This window comes from Phoxinus phoxinus (genome assembly GCF_949152265.1).
Source record: "Phoxinus phoxinus genome assembly, chromosome: 11".
Taxonomy (NCBI): Eukaryota; Metazoa; Chordata; class Actinopteri; order Cypriniformes; family Leuciscidae; genus Phoxinus; species Phoxinus phoxinus.
In genome coordinates, this window is record NC_136886.1 from 21,777,927 (window position 1) to 21,800,415 (window position 22,489).

General features: G+C 39.3%; 1 protein-coding gene across 5 annotated transcripts in view; it reads right to left on the reverse strand.

Moving 5' to 3' along the window:
• Positions 1–22,489, reverse strand: part of rptor (regulatory associated protein of MTOR, complex 1) — a 237,387-nt gene that overhangs the window by 214,448 nt on the left and 450 nt on the right. Inside the window, exon 1 of one of the 5 annotated variants that reach the window (XM_079627477.1) lies at positions 5,658–5,748. The exons of the other annotated variants lie outside the window; for them this stretch is intronic. The gene's annotated coding sequence lies outside the window, so the exon portion shown is untranslated. Of the gene's footprint in view, positions 1–5,657; positions 5,749–22,489 lie in introns of those variants that run through there. 5 annotated transcript variants of the gene reach the window in all.

Genomic DNA, 22,489 nt, shown 5'->3' on the forward strand with positions numbered 1-22,489 from the left:
CCTAAAAACAAGAGCCACACCGCCTCCTCTTCCAATGCACCTTGGTGTGCTAATAAATGAACAATTAGTTGGACAAAGTTCACTAAAAACAGAAGACTGGCCAACTCCAGCGCTAATCCATGTCTCGGTTAAAAACAGAAAATCCAAATTGTGACGAGAAAAAAAGTCATTCAGAACGAAAGTCTTGTTAGACACTGACCTGCTATTGACCAGGGCCACTTTTGCATTTGAGTAAACCATAGCCTGGGGGCAACGAGAGTATACCAAAGGGCGGATGTCGAGCGAGTTTACCCCAACGCTACGGATACGCTATCTCGGTTGAGCAGGGCTAACAGGCATTTGGGGTCGATGCAGGGTGATATATACATGACAAGAGTACCTCAGATCCCACGAACGTCGAGCCAGGAAGAGATCTTTCCGACCTAGAATGTCTGCAGAGAGCTGACAGGGACCCAATTGTGCGAGAAAAGCACTCGCTCCTCCTCTGATCTTCACCCGGACGCCTCCACGTTTACCTAGACGCCTCCGACGCTTCCTCCAGCAAGGTAGCCGAATGACGCACTCAGCGATGGAGTAAATAAACGGAGGGTGACATCCGTCGCAAAGAACAGGGGTCACCAGTGCGTTCCTGAGATCCAACAAAGTTTTCTGATCATAGGACCTTGTAGCAGCAACAGTAGCAGCAACAGAACAGTACCGACATAGCGTAAGTTACATCACAAACAAACATAGTAGAAGTGGACGGAGCTGACGGCAAGTCGACAAACACACTGGCGCCATCTTGCTCCGACTCTGAGTGTGAGTGAGTGTGAGCTCACTTTAATTCACAATTAAATAATTCTGAATCTGAATTAACACAAAGTATCAAAAAAATAAGTTGGAGCTCCACCAGACTATATCAATGTAAAAAAAAAAAAAATCCCAATTCTTATGATAGTTAACTTAATCTCACACCAATTCCAATTCAACAAAGCTCAGTAGTAATATCAGAATCCAAGAACAGCTGCATCAGGTCAAAACCCTGCTCTCAAATCATAACAAAAGAAAAGCAATTTCACCAACGTTAAAAAAATGCATACTTCTAAAAAACCGACAAGTTGAATTTCAGATGGTATAGAAACACATACCAGAATTTTTAGATGCTCCAGACACAGATCTCTAAACATGCCACATATTCCAGAAACATATTAGGTGTGTTCGACATTAGGTGTGCTGGTCTTAGCAATCAACGAGATTCAGATGTGCAGTTGAAAACAGAGCTTTCTTTATCACAAATGAAGTGAATTAGATGCAACATTTGTCAAATCAACAGACATTTTAGATGTTTAGTGTTTACATGTTGCAACAGAAACACTTATCATTCAAAACTTTATGCACTGCTTAATATGATGTTTAACAGCATATACGATTTAAATACAAATAAATTGTGGTCTACACTCAAAAAAATGGTTTTGTGGCACTGTTGTTTTTACCCAATTATTTTTTGTTAAAGTAACACAGATATATTTATTTTACCTCCAAAACACTATTATATCGCGTTTAATTAACTTAACCTGTATAATTTTCCACTATACTTAATTATAAATCGTTAAACTAATGTAAAGGGTTTAATTTTGGAATTTAAAAAAAAACTAAGTTTACTTAATCTGTTTTCGTTGGATTACATGAATGATTTGTGTTGCATTATCTGAAACTGGGCGGTGCTTAGTTCCCAGCATGCTTTGCATATAGCTAAATTAAGAGAGAATAAATGTTGAAATTAAGTGTTATTTTATGTGTTTTTGAGAAAATGAGAAAAGAAGAAGACTTGATAGTGTGTAATTGTGTTTAATATTCGATTATATTGTGATTATTAGAACCATTTAAATTACAGTGGGTTACCATTGTGGAGAAGAGTTGAGCATTTGGTTAGGGTGCGGACTGATTCAAATAAGTTAATTTCCTGTGGCTGAAGGAGCATTGTAAAACTGAACATTTAAAATGTTAATAAGTGCTCTTATTAGTTCATAGCTATAGTCTAGAAGTTCAATTGAGAAATCATTTAACTCCATCACACTTTATTTTGTTCAGTCCAGTTTTAAATAAACAAAGCATTTTCGCTAAACTTAACCGGTTTAAGTTACAGAGAATCAATTTCATGGATTTGATTGTTCATTACTATTTTTTAATTCAGTTGTGTTGTAACAACACAAGGAGCTTACATAGAGTCAAACAAATCCATTCATGTTAATACAACTTAATTTGCTTGTGTGGAACCACTGTCCATAATTGAATTAAGTTATTTTAAAGAGTAATTTTTTTGAGTGTATATCCGTTTTAATTTGATACATGATTGATTTGAAACATGATACAATTTAACATCAAAATTACATGAAAAGAGTTTACAGATTTGTGAGCGGAACTGAAGATATCAGAATAAACGTGAAATGCATGTCATTGTTGTCGTCGGTGAGTCTGGCCAATCAAAAAAGCTGTGTTGTCATCAGAGCTCATGCAGCCACTCTGGAGAAGCTGCGCTGACTGAGCCAGCTGGGTGCTCTCAAATAGGTCTTGTGGTAGTTTGATGCCATTCATCACATTGATGTACCAAAAAAAAATATTTGTTTGGTTTTAGATTGTTTAATTTCGTTTTATGCATATGTTCTCATATCCATATATTTGGTTCTTAAGTCACAAGTAATAATCTTAATGTATATTGGGGTTCCCTTTCGAGGGAACTCGCGCTGCGTCGATAACGATTTAGGATTGCGTCTGAAGCACGTGCCAACTAGTCCAATGGCAAGATGGAACATCACGGGCGGGTGACCAGGAAAGCATAAAAGCACATCCAGAACGACCGGCGTTAGCGTCTGTGCCTCAGCAAGCGCTCTGTGTTCATACTGTTTGTCTTATTTATTGTTGTCTGTCCCGATATAGTGCAGTACACGCATATAATAAGAAATGGCGAAAAAGGAGGCATTCAAATTGTGTGCTTCTACCTGCCCACGATTCCTTAAAGGTGGGGATACACACGATTTGCGTGTTATGTGTTTGGAAGCGGAGCATGCTCTGTCAGCCTTTGCAGGGGCTGAATGTGAGCATTGTGAGAAGTTGCCACTTTGCTCCCATCTGTCACTCATTGTGGAGAATGTTCAGACTCGCGTTCACTGCGGTGCCGGTTCCGCTGTTGCCGAGGCAGCGCGAAAGCTGAGATCGTAGGGTTCGCTAATGGATCTCTCAGATGGGTTAGAGTGTATTCAGATATAAGTGGGATGAATGAGTATGATTATGGGGAGATGCCTAGGGTTGAACAGACGCTTGCAGGCTATCTGTCCCCTTGCTCAGCATCGTCCCTGAAGGCCCTGACGCTGCCCACTAAGCCAATAAGAACATCATCAGCGCCAGTGGGTAAAGCGTACACAGAGGCAGTTCAGGCTCTGCACTAGTTCACATTTCTGCACTAGAGTGCGGATCGGGCAGAATTTTTCTGTCCGAGTCCGGCCCGCGTCCGACAGAGCAGTAACCGAACCTGACCCGAGCCAGACAGGCATAAAGATATTTATGTCCGAGCCCGACAGTTAAAATCCCTTTTTTTTTCTTCTCATACTAATGACATATGTACGTTTGTTTGTGTGGAAAGCCCGCTTTTATTAAGCAACTGTAGGAAGACATTCGGAAATGTCAACAGGATGAGCACATCAGCGCGCACGGAGCAACAAGCACACTTAACACAGGCTGTCAAGACCACTTGGCTCAAGGTAGGGTTGACATGGGGGAGACCACACTGAACTTAATATTTAATTAAAACGCTGGTTTATTAATGAATGATTTAAAAACAACAGTAAGTGGAAAGCAAAACAACAAAGAACTTGCAAGGAGCGCCGACCGAAGCCAGCCTCTCATTGTCGGGCCGAAATAGCAGGAAGAGAGACCAAGCCAACTGGAAGGCAGTGATTTTAACAACTCCCTCATCAGTCCACCAATTAGCATCACACGACCCACCGCAACAGCTCCACCTAAAAGTGACACAGAACATCAGCAGTAGGCAATACAGGCTTGATTACCTACACCTGGCCAAACCAGGGAGAGACACACCCAGCACTGCATAGCCGGGCGTGACATCACTCCCCCCGAAAAAAAAGAGGCCCACATTAAGGGGACTCTGGATAAACACTCCCAATCTCCAAAGTAACAAATAAATACTAAACAAACATTAAACCAAACTCAATCACACTGGAATCCCATACCCACATTCAATCGTGCACATTCACTCATTTATTTGTGTGAACACAACTGTTACACCCCATAACCAACACTGACCATCCTCACCCCAAATCTCCACTGTATCTTACCACCCAGCAAGATCCTGGCACCTTGGATAGCTAATTAAGAGAGGAGAGACGAGACAAAGACAGGGTAGAAAAAAAACATCACATTGACTCATCCGGGCCCCGAGAAAGCGCATCTGCTACCACATTGTCAGCGCCACGAATGTGTCTAATAGACAATCGGTAGGGCTGCAAAAACAGCGCCCACCGCATGAGACGCTGATTAGCATTTTGTAAAGACTGTAGGAATGTGAGCGGATTGTGGTCTGAATAAACCACAACGGGATGTAAACCACCCCCCACATATACCTCGAAATGCTGGAGCGCCCAGATCAACGCTAGAGCCTCCTTTTCGATCGTCGAATAATTAAGCTGGTGGCGATTAAATTTGCGTGAAAAATAACCTACTAGTCGCTCAATTTCTTGCTCATCTTTTTGTATGAGCACTGCGCCAGCCCCCACCTGACTTGCATCCACTTGAAGTTGAAAAGGGTCATCTAACTTTGGTGCCGCCAGGACAGGCGCAGAACTCAACAAAAGCTTTGCATTTTCCAATGCCCGCTTACAATCATCGGACCACACAAACCTGACTGATTGTTTTAACAAATCGGTAAGTGGGGCCACAACGGTTGATAAAATCATCCCTAGAAAACGCATCACTTCCTTTTTGGTAGTCGGCGAAGGAAACCGGTCAATGGCCAATACTTTAGCCCTAATTGGCCGCACTTGCCCCTGCCCCACCACCTTACCCAAAAATACCACAGTAGCCTGGGCAAACTCGCATTTCGCAAGATTCACCGTGAGCGTTGCTGCCACCAACCTCTCAAACAGCAAACGTATACGCGCCAGGTGTATTTCCCAGGTGTAGGGCTGCAACAACGAATCGATAAAATCGATAAAAATCTATTATTAAAATAGTTGGCAACGAATTTCATTATCGATTCGTTGTGTCGCGCGACACGGAGATGTAAAAAAAAAAAAAAAAAGTGTGTAGCCTATATTCTGTGCTATTGTAAGCCCCACAAAAGGGACAAAAACATTATAAAGCATCATAAAGTTGTCGTGCACTATATTATATGTGTTCTGAAGCAATTATATAGTATAATGTGAGATAGAAATTAATATTTAAGTCATTAAATTCAAGATCACGTTCACTTTTCCCTCCGCTGCGGCTGTCAGTCATTCTCCATTCAGCATCAAACAGCGTCGCGTTCGGTACGACGAGTCAACAACACGATGAAATACTCTCTCCAAGCTGATTCAATGTTACTATAATTATACTTGATCTGTAGATAAAGGTCTATGGTTTTGCATTAAACAACTTTATCTTGCTGGACTTTATTGCTGTACCTTAACTGCTTTCTACCGGGTGTCTCTCACAACACTGCAGTCAGAGCACTATAACTGTTATTCACGCGCACAGTAACTGACATTTAAAACTGTTAAAAGAAAATGCTCAATAAACTGTTGCATAGATAGATAGATACTGTATAATACACTACGCATCAATATGTCTTTCCTTTGTGATTTGAACTTTTCAATGCGGACTCGACGCGCTGCGCGCTGTGACTCGTGTTGCTTCAAGCGCATCATTCTGCGCTCGGGATGCGCATAAGCGCTGTGTGCCGCACTGTATTGGGGCCTTTCATATCATAATACAGTGACGCAATGAACGATTATTGACCCTTTAAGTGTCACCCCCCTTTTTTTGAATATACATGAAAATGCACTTTCCGAACTTAAAGGATAATTCCGGTATTTAACACCTTGAGTCTATATTGTAGTTTGTTTTGGATGAACAAGAGTGGTGGACAACATTTTTTTGACAATGGTTCCTCTCTCGAGTTTTTGACTATATAAGAATTGGCCATGGACCCATTTAACATTGGAGTCAATGGGCATGTCCGAAAATGTCATTAAAACAACCTTTAACATTAGTTTTCAAAACTGTGCAAATCACCGAGTGATTAGTGATGTTAGTTGATGTTCCAGAAACAAAAAGTGTTGCGAAATACAGTTTCTGTCGTGTTTTATTCGTCATTGAGCGGAAGTTACACGGTTGTGAAGTGTCTGAAAAAATAGTTCCACTATAGCAAAATAAACGGATTGGAATCATATATTGCGACGATATATTGTTTATAATCATCAACGAACACCACTAACCACTCGGTGAGTTGCACAGTTTTGTAAACGAACATTATTGGCTGTTTTAATGACATTTTCGGACATGCACATTGACTCCAATGTTAAATGGGTCCATGGCCAATTCTATTATAGTCAAAAACTCGAGAGAGGAACCATTGTCAAAAAAATGTTGTCCACCACTCTTGTTCATCCAAAACAAACTACAATATAGACTCAAGGTGTTAAATACCGGAATTATCCTTTAAATGTTTGTAACTCAAGAATGCTTTGGAATATGGATGTAAGATTGGTCTTGTTTTAAAGAAGAAAATTGGCAGATTTTTGTAGAAGTGAAATAAATTAAGAAAGTGTAACAAAAAAAAAGTTATAGAAGTTTGAGTTTATGAAAATACAATAAAATAAAAATTAATTATTCATATTTTATATAAAATATATTTTTTCAAAACCCTGGTGACTCTAAAACTGCACAAAAATCAAAGCCAAAAATCTGAACAAGTTGTGTTTTAAATTTTATGGTGATATCTCAAAAAATGAGCTTTCAGTAAGATTTTGTTTGGGCGCAGTACCACACTTTTTCACTAGTTGACATTACTGCCCATATAAGGGCGCCTGTATTTCCATATATGGTTTTTCTTTATTTCTAAAACATTTTCAGACCTTTTTTTCTAAAATAATTGAACAAATGTTATCTTTTGAACTCTTGGCATGAAAACAAACTGAGGTTTCTACCATTGTTTTCATGATTTTTCATGTTCATCACTATTTCAAAATAAAGGACTGAACACCTTAGGAGTATGAAAATATTATTGTTGCAAATTGATAAATTACAGCTCCTCTGTTTGAAAATCAGTCACCAAATATGAAAACTAGAGATTGTAAGCTTTCAAATGATATATAGTTTGTCAATATTAGTTTAGGTTTAGTATAGGATATTACTATTTTAAATATGTAATGAATTTGGGCCCACCGGTGGGCCGGTGACACTTAAGGAGTTAATAGCCTTTCTAGTTCTGTACTATCATGTTGCTGCCTCATTAAACCGATGTGCTATACATTTAAAACATGTCTCAATTTTATAGTAGGCTTTTTTATTTGTGTTATCTTGTTTTTCATGAATGTATTTTACAACAATACAAAGAGCAATGTGTAACGTTTTACCAAATTTAGTGTTACACTTATTCTAATATTTGTTCCTCACTAAATGTTTTTTCATGTTCAGATTTAATACAATTATTGTGCACTTGTGATTTTTCTAAACTAAATTGAATGCTTAATTATCCACTATTCTAGTTTATAATAGCATTTATGGTCTTTTTTTTTTTTATCGGATTGGTATTGGTATCGGTCGATACTCAGAATTTTTGGTATCGGATCGGTTCTGAAAAAATGGTATCGGTGCATCCCTATCAAGGAGCGACCCGTTTGTGCACTTTCTGAAGATTTGTTTGCACTGTGAATTTGCACTGTCAGTTCTGTTTTTGAATAAAGGGTTGTTGGGAATGAATGCTTTTTTTAATTTTATTTTTATCCGATTAATCGAAAAAATAATCGACAGATTAATCGATTATTAAAATAATCGTTAGTTGCAGCCCTACCCAGGTGTCTGCGCAACACACCACATCGTCTATGTAAACTGCACACCCATCCAACCCCGCAATGACACGATTCATAAGACGTTGGAATGTGCAGGGGGCGTTCCGGAGTCCAAAACTCATACGGGTGTAAGAATACAACCCCCGAAGGTGTAATAAATGTAGCAATTTCCTGCGCCCTAGGCGTAAGCGGTACCTGATAATACCCCTTTAATAAGTCAAATTTACTTACATATCGAGCACTACCAACCTGATCCACACAATCCTCGATACGTGGCAAAGGAAAGGAGTCAGCCTTTGTCACCGCATTCACCTTTCTATAGTCTGTACAAAACCTAAATGTGCTGTCAGGTTTTTTAACAAGTAAGCATGGTGATGCCCAGCTCGAATATGATGGTTTTGCTAGGCCATTATCAAGCAGATATTTCACACTGGCATCCAAGCTTTTTCGTTTGTCCGGAGCAACACGGTAAAATCTCTGTCGAATGGGTTTTGCATCCCCTACGTCAATGTCATGTTCAATAAGACTGGTGCAGGTTGGTGTGTCGGAAAATAAAGACAAAAACTCAAAAAGTAAAGATTTTAACTGATCACGTTGTTCCCCAACTAAATGCCCTAAGAGGCTGTCCAAGCTAACCAACGTGTCTGAATTGTTTAGCCTAGCCTGCAGGACCGCATCATCCGGATCCCGCACCCCATCCCCAACTGCCACTTCAGAAGCGTCGGATGCGCCCTCCCCAATAGCCAGTCCAACAGGTCTATAAGCAGTCTTATCATCACCCACCACCTGCAATGGTGAGGAATAATATGGTTTTAAGTAAATTAACATGAACCCGTTGTGTTTTCCTCCTCCGCTCAGGGGTGGACACCACATAGTTGTTATCTGATATTTTCCGTACAACAGTATATGGACCAGTGTATTTAGCCTCTAATGCCGAACCCAGAATTGGCAACAATGCAACAACTTGATCACCAGGGCTAAATACTCTTATCTCTGCTTTAAGATCGTATCGTCGCTTCATTTTAGTTTGCGCTTCACATAGATTTTCATTAGCCAACTTCCCAGCTAAGAACAACCTTCGGCGAAAGCCATGCACATAATCGGCCAAATTCCCAGGTATCTCCACACCACCATCTAAATCACCACTCAACACCGATAAAACGGTACGGACTTTGTGCCCAAAAACTAAATCATTAGGGCTAAACCCCGTGCTCTCCTGTACTACCGCACGGGCCGCCAATGGTAGCCACGGTAAGCCCTCTTCCCAATCTCTCTTAAGTTCTACACAATAAGCACGTAACAACGATTTCAATGTGGCATGAAAACGTTCCAGAACCCCCTGGCTCTGGGCATGATATGCACTACTTAAATTATGTTTTACTCGCAGTTCTTTTAACGCCGCCGCAAATGTCTTGGACGTAAAATTTGACCCACGATCGCTTTGTATTACTTTTGGTAGACCAAAAATAGATATAAACTGAGACAAAGCCTTCACAATTGACCTTGTGGTTATAGTCCTTAAAGCATACGCCGCAGGATAACGTGTCGCTTGGCACATCACAGTGAAAAGATAAACACTGCCAGACTTTGACTGTGGCAAAGGACCCACACAATCAATAACTAGATGTTCAAACGGAATGCCCACGGACCGAATGGGTTGTAGTGGTGCAGGTTTAATCGAAACATTTGGTTTACCTGCAATTTGACACGCATGGCAACCTTTTACGAAACTCGCTATGTCCCTTTTTATCCGGGGCCAATAGAAATGTTGCAATACATGATTGTAGGTTTTCCTCACCCCAAAATGACCAGACGCTTCTCCGTGCGCTGCTTTTAACACCAACTCCCGGTATTTCACAGGCACCACCACCTGCAACACCTGATCTGCCACACCATTGTCCGCCCGAGGTGACCACCGGCGCAGCAACAAACCATTTTGGATCAGATAACCATGATCAACATTATCATCGCCCAAGGCCAAAGCAAAATACTTCTCGAGATTACGATCATTCTTTTGCGCCTCAATTATCTCATTATGAGATAACGGTGCTGGTAAATCTGGTACAAACACTTTAACTGCACTAGCCTTAGATACATCAGATGGTTTCACTGTCTGAGCACGAGCCATTGCTCACGTCACCGCGCAGGCAGTGAACACCTCTGGAAAATCTTTAAGACATTTGTTTTAACCACAGGGGGCGGACATGACCTCTCCGGCCACACACAACCCCCTCCCAAATCATTTCCGATAATCAGGTCAATATTTTCAACTGGTAGAGTCGGACGTACAGCTATAGTCACCTCTCCATTCACAAACCCAGACTGCAACTGAATTCTATGCAATGGCACTGGAAACGGTTGAAGCCCAATTCCTCGAATTAACACAAAACTCCCAATATCAGACAAATAGGAGAAAGGCAGGACCGGGAGGCAAATGAAACTCTCCGAAGCTCCAGTGTCACGCAATATTTTAACTGGTACTCTATGAGCATCTCCCACTAGTGAAACAAACCTTTCGGTGATAAAAGGAGCGTAATCAGACACTGTGGTTTTAGGTTCCTCCCACAACATTTTAGAATGCTCAGGGTCAGTTTGAGTTCCATTTAACTTAACATTCCTCAACTGTGCAGCAGGAATCAACGAGGCACAGGCAACATCTTTGATATTGCTTACTTTACTCTTATTACGGGCACTCAAGACTGGACATTCCTTTTTCCAATGACCTAATTCAAAACAATAATGGCACTTACTGTCGGCATCACTTTCCCATGTTTTATTACGAGGCGCAGGGTAAAACCTTCCAGGAGAACCTGCATTAACGCGGACGGGGCGATTTTCCCTACGATTATCGTAACGCGGAGAAAAATCCCGCATATGAATTCTATGCGTCAACACATATCCATCCGCGAGGACAGCAGCCTCGGCAGCTGTCTTCACCTTATGTTCGTTTAAATATGTAGCAATCTGTTCGGGCAAAATGTTCTTAAACTGTTCCAAAATAACCAAATCGCACAAATCATTAAACGAATCAATCCCCTCCGCTGTGCGCCAGCGATTAAAAAAACTACTAAGCTCTCTGGCCACATCAGCATGAGTTTGTTTTTCCGACTTTCTCCAATTGCGAAAACGTTGTCTATAAGCCTCAGGAATCAATTCGTAACTTTTTAACACAGCCTCTTTTACTAATTGGTAACTCTTTCTTTCTACAAAAGGCAGTGCCACAAATGCCTCTTGTGCACGCCAAAGTAATACCGTTTGTAAAAGCAAAGTCTTATCCTCATCACTCCAATTCTGGTCGGCCGCAACATTTTCAAACAAAGAGAAAAATATATCCGGATCCTGTTCGTTGAACTTTGGAAGAAACTTTATCATATTTGCTACACCCAATTTCTAAGTGGAATGTCCACCGACTTTACCTTCAGCCATCAGCTTAAGCCGGGTGCGTTCAAGTTCATAAGCCCGCTCCTGTTCATACTCCAAATGCTTCAGTTTTTCCCTTTCAAACACACTATCTTTTTCTCTTTCAACAGACTCCATTTTCTTGCGTTCTAAATCTTGTTCTATTTCAAGTTTCTTTTGCTCAAATTCCAATCTCTTTTGATCCAATTGCATCTGCAAAAGTATTTTTTGTTGTTCATAGGTTAATTCGTTACTTTTAGCTGGGGGATTTAAAACAGACAGGTCTGTTGGAAATGCCGCTGCTGGGGTAGGCTCTGCCAGAGTACCCTCGGGCAACACTTGATTTTCTTTCAAACGATCACGAATAAAATCTATCAATTTATCTTTCTTTGCTGTTTTTGGCAGTGTCAGTTCAATCTCATAAAAATCTGCAACATTCACCAATTGCTCTTTTGTTAGCGCCACTAACAAACTCTCCGAAGGAGCAGCAAAAAAATCCTCCAACACACCCATTTTACAGACTATTCAATAATATCGTACCCTATCAACCAAACTAAAGTATAGGTTTTCCAATTATTCTTAAACAACCACAAACAAACAATTTTGCAAAATGGAAAAGCAGTTCAAGCAGCAGAGCAAACCAATCACAGAGCTCTCCCCCTAAACATTTACCCCCCACTATACTAATCTATCTTCACACTGAGTCCAAGAATCAGGATAATTTACTCACCAATACCGACAGAGACGTACTGCCCCGACCGAAGCCAATTCAGCCGGTTCTCTACGGCGGTGCCCCGATCAGTGGCGTATCCAGGACATTTTTACTGGGGTGGCCAAGATGGGACACAATGCTAGTGTGGGGTGGCCATATCTACTATAAAGTAATGTTATGTAAACCTTGAAACTCGCATGAACAATAGAGGATTCTAATAATAGTAACAAAGTGCAATAGAGGTAGCTAGTTCTTTCTTTTTGCTCATTCTCCTGCTACAAAATGCTTTCACATAGGCCACAAGACAAGACTTAAAGTCCAATGATGCCAACTGGTGGAATGGTACACAGAAGTCACGGTTCGGTATGAATTCGGTACAATGGAGGGAAAAGCAAAACAAAAATGCAGAAGGCATTTTTATTTTATTGTGCATGTCTCAGTCTGTACCACCTAGTGTCATACAGTCCCATGAGCAGCTGCAACAGCCTGAAGTGTGTAAAGTAATATGTGAACAGTAAACAATAAGTACCCCACATTATCTTGTTAACATTAAGTTAGTTAACATTAACTTGTAAACAAAATAAGACCAGCCATAAAACTGAAAATACAGCATCTCTTATTTATGTGCTGATTGCCTAATCCTAAAAATAAATGGCCATGTTTTATAAACTAAATCTAAACTAAAGGTTCACAAAACTAAATAAAAATGTTTAGAAAATATGTAACGTTAATTTAGTTGTAGGTTACGTTCTCATATCCATTTTTTCTCTCTAATGTCACGGAATAATCTGGTTTACTGCTTTACACAACTCTTTTGTAGTGTGGTTTTGGTCTACTAAAGTGTTGTACTTAAATAAACATTCACGAATGTACCTTACTACTTCTCGCCGCTGATTCCTGGTGGTTTAGAGAACACCGAGTCGCATCCTGTCGTTTCAAAGAATAGTACACCGGCGAGCGCGAAGTAAATGCCTCGTCCATTTGGGGAGGCGCGCGTGCAGTCATCGGAGGCTCGCGCTGCGGAGGCAGGCGAAAGTATAAACAAACCTAGTTTAAGGCGGGGCTACAGATTAGGTTTCCACAAATAACCCGCGTATCTAGCAGTAGTTCCGCAGCATTACATTCATTAACTTGCACGCGAGTTTTATTTATTTTTTATACCATGTATTCTCCGTGTAAATTCATGCACAGAACCGTTTCGGTTCAATACGAATACATACCGTTCCACCCCTATGCCAACAGACCAAAAATATTTTAAGGATTAAGGTGCTTCTTTAAAAAGTAACTTTTGAACATTGTACTGGCCCTAAATCAGTTGATCAGCTGTCATCATTGACAGCATCTCTTGTTGTGTTGACGAACATGCAACTACCTATCAGATCTGGGGTGGCCACAGGGGTGGCCAATGAGCTTTCAGGGGTGGCCCTGGCCACCCCAGGCCACCCCCTAGAATCGCCACTGGCCCCGATCCAGACTCCAGTGACAACGCAACCTAAATCCAAGCGCGGAAGCGCTCTAGCACGGGGATTACGATAGCTCCAGCAGATTAGTCGCCCTACTACGTGAACAGCGATCACACATTACAAACAAAGTGGCTGCACTAAATGCTTCCCAATTTACCTCAAATCCAAATTCAAAACCAAACAGATCAGCGTAGATCTCCCCAAAACAAACATTCGGCGGAAAAAATAAATAAATCACACCGATGACGTAGCTACACACCGCACTACGTTGCCATAGACGACAATGATCATCAAAGTAGACAATACGTACCAATATTCGGGATCAAAACTTATTGGACGAGCCCCCATATGTCAAGACCACTTGGCTCAAGGTAGGGTTGACATAGGGGAGACCACACTGAACTTAATATTTAATTAAAACGCTGGTTTATTAATGAATGATTTAAAAAACACAGTAAGTGGAAAGCAAAACAACAAAGAACTGGCAAGGAGCGCCGACCGAAGCCAGCCTCTCATTGTGAAATCAATCTCAGCCAATCAAGTGAAAGCATCAGCCACATTGGCTACCTACATACCGTAATAAGTAAAAATGTTCAATGCCTTATCGCGCTGATGTGACAGAGTCCGACCCGAACCCGAACATAATTTCTAAATATCTGTCCGAACCCGGCCCGGCCCGTCGGGTACCGGCGGGTCCCGTCGGTCTGGGGTCGGGTATCCATCCTCTAGTCTGCACACAATGCACACCAAGCTGATCTGCTGAGGGACCTGGACGATGGTGAGAGGATATGGCAGTTCGATAATTGCGTCGGGCTACAGATTTTTCTCACAGAGCCAAGCAAGGAAACTGCTAGAGCTATTGTCGTCGAAAAGTCTATTCTAAGTCTAAGGTTTCAGGAGGCCAAAAAGCAGGCGGAAGCATTTAACCGCAACATCCTACCGAGCATTTAACCTCGTTACAGAATCCAGTTTTGTACTCGTCCACCGTGGTTCAACAGGGTTTTATTCATGTTAGTACACCCCGAGCAGGCTCTGGTGATGGAACAAGAAATAAAGTCTCTGCTAGCAAAAGAAGCCATAGAAAGGGTAACGAGAAACTCGCTGCCGGAGAGATGAGAATGAGAACGCGCAGCTGGTATTGGTGTATAGATACTGCAGAAAATGAGTATTGGAACAGATATTGTGTATTGTCAGATATTTCAGTATCAATACGTATCAAAATATAGATATTTTGACAACACTACCATGTAGTTTGTTTCTCCAAACTTTCAGTCCATTAATCACTCGGAGCTCCTTGCCTATTTCACTTATGATCAGCTCTTCAAAACCTGTGGCAGCGGCAAGTCCAAATATCAGGGTTTTTATTGGTCCGTTTACAACTTTTCTGGCTACCGAAATTCCGGTCAAAGATTTTATTCAATATTAATTCATATTGTATTTATAATATAATTTAGAATAGAACATGCAATGCAAACTAGTTTGGCTACAGCCTTAAATGTATCATTCTCATTCTATCATTCACCCTGCCTCCATTACATATCTTTGTCACACAAGTGTTTGATCACTACATTTGAGTGATCATTGCAAAATATATATATATATTATACTGTTGATTTGCTGCTCAAGAAACATTTATTATTATTATCATCAATTACCAATTTTTTTCAGGATTCTTTGATGAATAGAAAGCTCAAAAGAACAGCATTTATCTGAAATAGAAACTTTTCTATAATAATAATAATAATATACTTTAATACACCAACGTTCAAAAGTATGGGGTCAGTAAGAATTTTTTTGGGGGGAGGGGTGAGGTAAAAGAAATCATAAAGAAGAGATAAAAGAACTTCATTTGAATGCCGTGACGGCACGAGGGGACTTAGGTAAAGTTTGTTTTTATATTCGCACATTCGCACTTTTTTTGCTTAAAAACGGTCTTAATAACATGCAATAAAGCACATTTTTGCAAAATAAAAGCAGCTACATGATCTTTAGGACAAGGATGGTTAACTACAACATCTTCCAAAAATCGATCAAAATGGACAAGTATTGTTTTAATGGCGTACAAACTTGTGAATGTTCACTGAATGTCCAATGTAGTGCGGTGAGCAAGATAGGGACCGTCTAAAAAGTTGTCTTTTTTTTCCGTTGTGTGCAAACAGACAACTACATTTTGTACAACTACATTTTTGCAAACTACAGATGTACCAGCAAATATCTCTCACATTATGTGTTCTAGTGCTATTGATTGTACTTTAGCAACAATAAAAAGTGCATTATAATGATTGTATTTATGAAACCTGCCTCACTGTACATAATGTACATAAGTACTTTCAGAATAAAATTACATTAATTCACCAAAGGGATTTTTTACTATGCGAAGGTTGTAGCATGTTCTCAGTGACCAGTCTGACTTACTACAGGTGAGATTTTTTACAAAAACTCCCTTACTGTACGTACAGTTGACATATGTTTTTTGTTTTTTTTATTACAGTAATTCACAGTATTTTTTCGTGTTCAAAAGGCTGTGGTGCTTTCCTACGGACCAGACTGACTTACTACAGGTGAAATTTTGACAATACCTCCCTTACTGTACAATTATCAAATATGTTTATGTAATAAACATATTATTACATATATTATTACATATTTTTATTGCATATGTTTATGAAATAAACTAATTCACATAGTGATTTATTTTATATATTCCAAAGGTTGTAGTACTTTCCTAGTGAAAGGACTGACTTAATGCAGGTGAAATTGTGACAATACCTCCTTTACCGTAAGTACAATTTTCAAATATGTTTATGAAAAAATTACAGTAATTCAGTAAGTATCTTTTCATGTTCCAAAGGTTGTAGTACTTTCCTAGTGAAATTTCAACAATAATTCGCATACTGTACGTACAATTATCAAATATGTTTATGAAAACATTACAGTAATTCCCCGTAAGTATTTTTTCATGTTCCAAAGGGGGTAGTGCTTTCCTAGCGACCTGACTGACTTACTGCAGGTGAAATTTCGACCACACCTCCCTTACTGTACAATTATCAAATATGTTTACGTAATAAACTATATTATTATGTATTACATATATTATATATTTTTATTGCATAGGTTTATGAAATAAACTGTAATCCACCTATAGTGTTTTATATATTCCAAAGATTATAGTACTTTCCTAGTGAAAGGACTGACTTACTACAGGTGAAATTGTGACAATACTTTGTGAAAACCCCTTATAATAAATTGAGCATTTTTTTTTTTACAATACTGTTGAATGGAGGAGACCAAGTCATTTCTTAACAGCAGACAATCAAATAATAAATGAAGAGTAAAATTAATTAATTCATAATCAGGATCAAAAGTTTAATAAACAAACGTAAATTAACAGTTAAAATCACTTCTAATATTTCTAAGTAAAACATAATTAACACACACCGAGTATAATATTATGTCTAAAGATTAAGTAAGTTGTTTGAGAGATCTCTCTTTGAAAAAACAAGTTATGAAAGAGCCAGGTCTGAGTCCAAGGTAAGACTGACCAGTACAGAAAATATTCTCCCTCTTATGCAGATGCTTATCAGGCACAGGGATAAATCCTTCTTCCTAAGTTCAAAGACATATAGTTCTTTGGTGGTTTCACACCATGGGGGGGTACCCTAAAAGTGTCAGAAAGTTGTTAATCTTAATGTTCATCTTTATACAATACACAATACAGAAGTACTGCACAACATGTCCCTTCTGCAAGTTGTTTAGATAAAATAACATCCGTTTGTCATTTTATTCTGAGACATTTGAGCATTTGTGGTCTGTCTATGGAAACTGACCAAATTTTTACCTCATCTAAAAAGCAAAAGTTCACCGTAAGTCAATCAGCTACAATTGAGGCATACAGAAAGAAAAGGATCAAACATACATTTCAAATGATAATGATGGTCATGAGAAACACATCAACCTTCATGGCTGTGGTGGCTGTGGCAGCAACTTCATATGACGACAACAAAACTATGTTGTACTCACACAACAAGAAATGGAGAAGGATGAAAGTGACAAAGACAGTTTGGCAAGGTAGCAACTGATCTCATATGTTACAGCAGAGTTACAGGAACTTATCCTTTAAGGAAAACACCAAAGAGTAAATGCAACGTAATCTATGGAGAGAACGACACTAATGCTGTCAAACAAGATCGCTGTCATAGATGCTTATTTGACAGTGATAGAGGGGGGGGTCCTTATGGGTCTAAGTCAAGCTGTAATAGCTTTCCAATACTTGATTTCACACAAAGCCATACATGCAGCTTGTGAGGAGATGAAGATGGCACAGGAGTACTAGAAAATGCCTACTGGCAGTGTGGGAATGCAATTTATGTGTCTCTGCCTAGATATTGGACAGGAACCTGCGCTCTAGTTCAACTGCACGGAGGAGCAATGGTTATACAGCACCAACCACATGTAGTTATGAAACGAAAGAAAAGGGGACTGCTTAACATTGTGCAAGACAGCCCAGTGCCGAAAAATCATCACATCTGGAACATAGCTGAGAAATTGCTGGCTTTTTTGTGCCTGGAATAGGTGTTGCATCAGTAATGCAAGAGGTGCAGGTAACCAGGTATGAACTGATCGTTGTCGTGTCAATGAAAGAAATTATGATGGAAGGCATCAAGGAGGAGCTGAGAGGACTGAGACTCACGGCTTTGCAAAATCGTTTAGTTTTAGACCAGCTGACGGCATCACAAGGTGGAGTTTGTGTGATAGTGAGAAACGTGCTGCACATACATTCCAGATAATGATGAAAAAGGCCATATCATTGAAGAAGGGATAAATAATTTGACCTCCATGGCAAAGACTGACAGATTGGGAAACTAATTTATCGCCTTTTGGATGGGGATGGTTTAAAGGTATTTTTACTAATGTGACAAATGTGATGATGATGTTAATTTGGATAGTTTGTTTTGTTTAATTTTATTGTTATGAAAATGTACAGAAATATTATGTTTTGCTGTTCAAAAAAAAAAAAAAAAAACTTTCAGCAAAAAATAAATAATGCCACTAGCCCTCCTGTTACCCTCAAATCTACCAGCACTTTAAACCCCCAGAATATTTTAATTTTTTTCCAATTGTTTAAGTCAGGTACTTTATATTTCTTTGTTGACGACTTAAATAGCCCTTTAAATACCTTTCCCTAAAGATTCCCTAGCTGATTCCATAGGAGGAGAAGTTCCAGGCACTTGCTGGACACTGGGACGTCCTAAAGCCGTCTTCACTGCAGCCGAACCTCAATTCTTGAAGCTCTTGATGATCTGTTAAATGGTTCTTTCAGGTGCAAAATTCTTTGCAGCTATTTCCTTCCATGTGAGGCCATTTTGATGCAAAGATGATCCTCCATCTTTCTTTGGAGGAAACCATTGCTAACAGAAGAAAAATGATTGGAAGCACTTCTTCCTTCCTTTTATAGCAATCATGTGCTGATGATATGATTAGTAAAATTATGTTAGCTGGTCGTTTACTGCCAAGGACAAAAACAGTGAAATTTGGGGTTTTGTGATAAAGCTTTTTGCAAATATGTAAAATGCCTCTGATCAATCCAGAAAAATGTGAATCAACATCATAACAACTGAAGCAGCAAAATCTTCAAATTTGGCCACAGCTGTACCCTGTCATTCAAGTGGGAAGTGGGACCATAATAACGTTTCATTTTTGGAAGATAATTTATCTGCTAGACAACATGAGGGTCAACACTAGGAGTCTCATGCTCAGCTGAAGAGGATGCCTCATAATCAGGGTCCTCCTCGACATTATCATCCATCTCACTCAGACACATTCTACTCTGTCACTTTCAAAGAACTATGACAAAATCTAATTGACAGAAAACCTTTGCTTATAGGTCATTTTCAATTGAGAAAGAGCATAAAGAGAGAGCTCACAGAGCACAAAGAGAAATGGTTTATAAGGCTGGTATATTTGCTCCTCCCCTATATTTTGTTTTCCCCTCCCCCACGGCACAAAATATCAAAGTTCTTGCGAGAATTGTGTTTTCCCTTCCCTGAAAATATATAAGTAGCTCTGAAAATATTTGATTTCTTGTGAGAATTATGATTCCCCCTCCACTATATCGTGTGAACTATCAGTGGTTATCGCAATACTTCAGGTAGGCCTATATGGTAATGTTAAGCCTGGAACACACCAAGCGGACGGTCGGCCATCGGGCAGTTTTTGTGCGTCGGCAAACTAAGTTTTCTCAGTGTGTTCCGCACCGTCGGCTGAAATTGGTCCTCGTCGGCTTTGTTTCGGCCGATTCGACAAGTTGAATCGGCGTCGGGCCGTCGGTGAAAGTAGGAACTCTGATTGGCTGTTCAGCTTACTGAACGAGTCAGTGAACGAGAATAATAGCAAAACAGCGAGCATAGAAGTAAAAACGGTACAGATAGAAGGCTGTTCTAATGTTATGTCATCTTACCTGAATGTTCCTTGGTGAATATTTCAATATCAACATGAGCGGACTGGAATAAAGAAAGTGTTTAGCAGGATTGATATTCAAAACGGTAAGCACGCATTGCTTTGTTTATGGTTTGTGTATCTGCAGCGTCAGTTTCTCTTTTTGAATGACGAATATAGACTAATATATCTGCAGAAATAGAAAGTTGTCTCATTTACACGCAGGCACAGAATGCGTATTCTAGCTAACAGTCGGCAGTAGTTCTCTCTGTATGTTCAAGTGCAGCTAACCCGACGCGAGGCGACAACACAGTCGGCTTTTATCAGCGTCGGTTTGGTATGTTCCAGGCTTTAGGGCCCTAAAGCAGAGGGAAGTTTTTTGAAGATCACAAAATCTTTTGAAGATCACAAAAAAAAAATCACATTATCTAGTTATAATGACCTCAATATCATCCAAAACAAATGTGTGATTTGTGCCAAATCACCAATGTGTGAACAACAAAGAATTAGATATGTTTTATACAGCAAAATGAGCCTGGGGTCAAATTGACTTCAAAGAACACCGATGCTACAAAATGTGTGCAGATTGCAGAACAATGAAACCATATCATCATGTTAATTTTATGTTTACCCAGTTGTCGCCATTAAATTAGGAAAAGTCTTTAAATATGAAGCAAACATTTTTTTTTTAAATTATGTATTTAGAGACGTTAAACACTGAATGGGGTCAAATCGACCCCAAAGGTAATAGGAGGGCTAGTCTAACCAAGTATTGTGCAAAATGCCTTTTCTGAATTACAGTATTTTTTCATCATTTAGGCTATGTGTATACTGTATGCACAGTAATATAGGTATTGTAAAGAATTCACCTGTAGTAAGTCAGCCTGGTCACTAGGAATACTACAACCTTTGGAACATGAAAAAATCAATTACTGTAAGTTTTACATGAAAATATTTGCGTACTGTACAGTAAAGTACACTGAAGCAGTCTAGGTGAATACGCAGCAAATATCAACCTGAAACTATTTTTACCCTGATTGGCAACTTTTTTTTGGAAAACTTGACTATGTTCGTAGTGCTGTCCACGTATGTGGTACTGAAGGTCCTACATGACCCAGTCTGCAACTTGGGTAAATTTGGTATTATATTTGGATATTCACGGAGTTCCGCGTTCAATATCTCGTGAGCTGAATATTGTTACTACACAAATAACATTGTTTAAATATTTAAATCTTCCTGAAAACGAGCTTTCCTTCGGGTTTGCACTTTGCAGATGGTCCCTTCTTAGCAGCCTGCGCATAGAGATCGATGTATTTTGACCACTGCGAAGGAAAGATCGTTTAGAGGAAAATTAGGTTGTAGCTTCTGGTGTTATATGTGTAGTTATATGTGATAGGTGTTTTGTGTAGCAACAACGTTTAGTTGTTATTGAATGCGGAAGTCCGCAAATGTGCGAATATAAAACCAACTTTACCTAAGTCACGAGGGGCTACAAATGAAAACAGCCGCTAATTTATCGTCACATAGGCTACTTGTGTAACCTACAGAAATACAGGTATAAAGTCACAACTTTATTGCTCAGGCATTTATAGTAGCCTATTTACAAAATATATACTTTAAGTAACATAATATACCGAAACGTAAAGAGATAGGAGAAATGAAGAAGAATACATAACAACGAATAAACAATGTAACCAATAATAATAGCCCTATACAATTATTAAATATAAAAACTAAAATAACATTCAGTGAATGGATTTAAAAGATGAATAAAAATGTACACAGCATATTCTTTAAATATGTATTGATAATAAACTTAATTCGAATGCTGTCTATAGGCAACATTGCGTTTATAATAGACTACATTAATATAATAATTTCTTAATTAAGAAATGCTTTTAGCTTTTTCTTAATTTAAAATAAATATTATTATAGGCCTGTCCATTTCTGATAATTACATGTTGCTATGGTCACGCAGGTTGTTTACGTAATTAACTCGTGGCAACAATATGTCCTTCTCTCAACATAGGATTGACTTTACAGCGCGTTCCCACGAGTTAATATGACGTTCCCACTAATTAATATCTCGTGGCCACGACATATCACGTTACCACGAGTTTGTATGTCGTAGCCACGACAAAACTAAGTGAACCGAACGTGTTCCCTCCCGGAGTCACCGCACTAATCATACAAAAAGAGAATAGCACGATAAATATTACCATAATTACTACCGTTATAGTTAACGTTACTGTAAAAAGCACAGAAAACATTGGTCCTCTCCTCTATACAGTAAAGCGTCAAGAAAAGGGGTCACTTTTCTTTATTGATGAAAGTGGCGGATAATAAGAAAGTACAATAGTTTTTCTATAGCACCTATGATATTTTTTTTACCATGGGGAATTGTTTATGGGAAACTATGTGGTTTTGTGAATTGT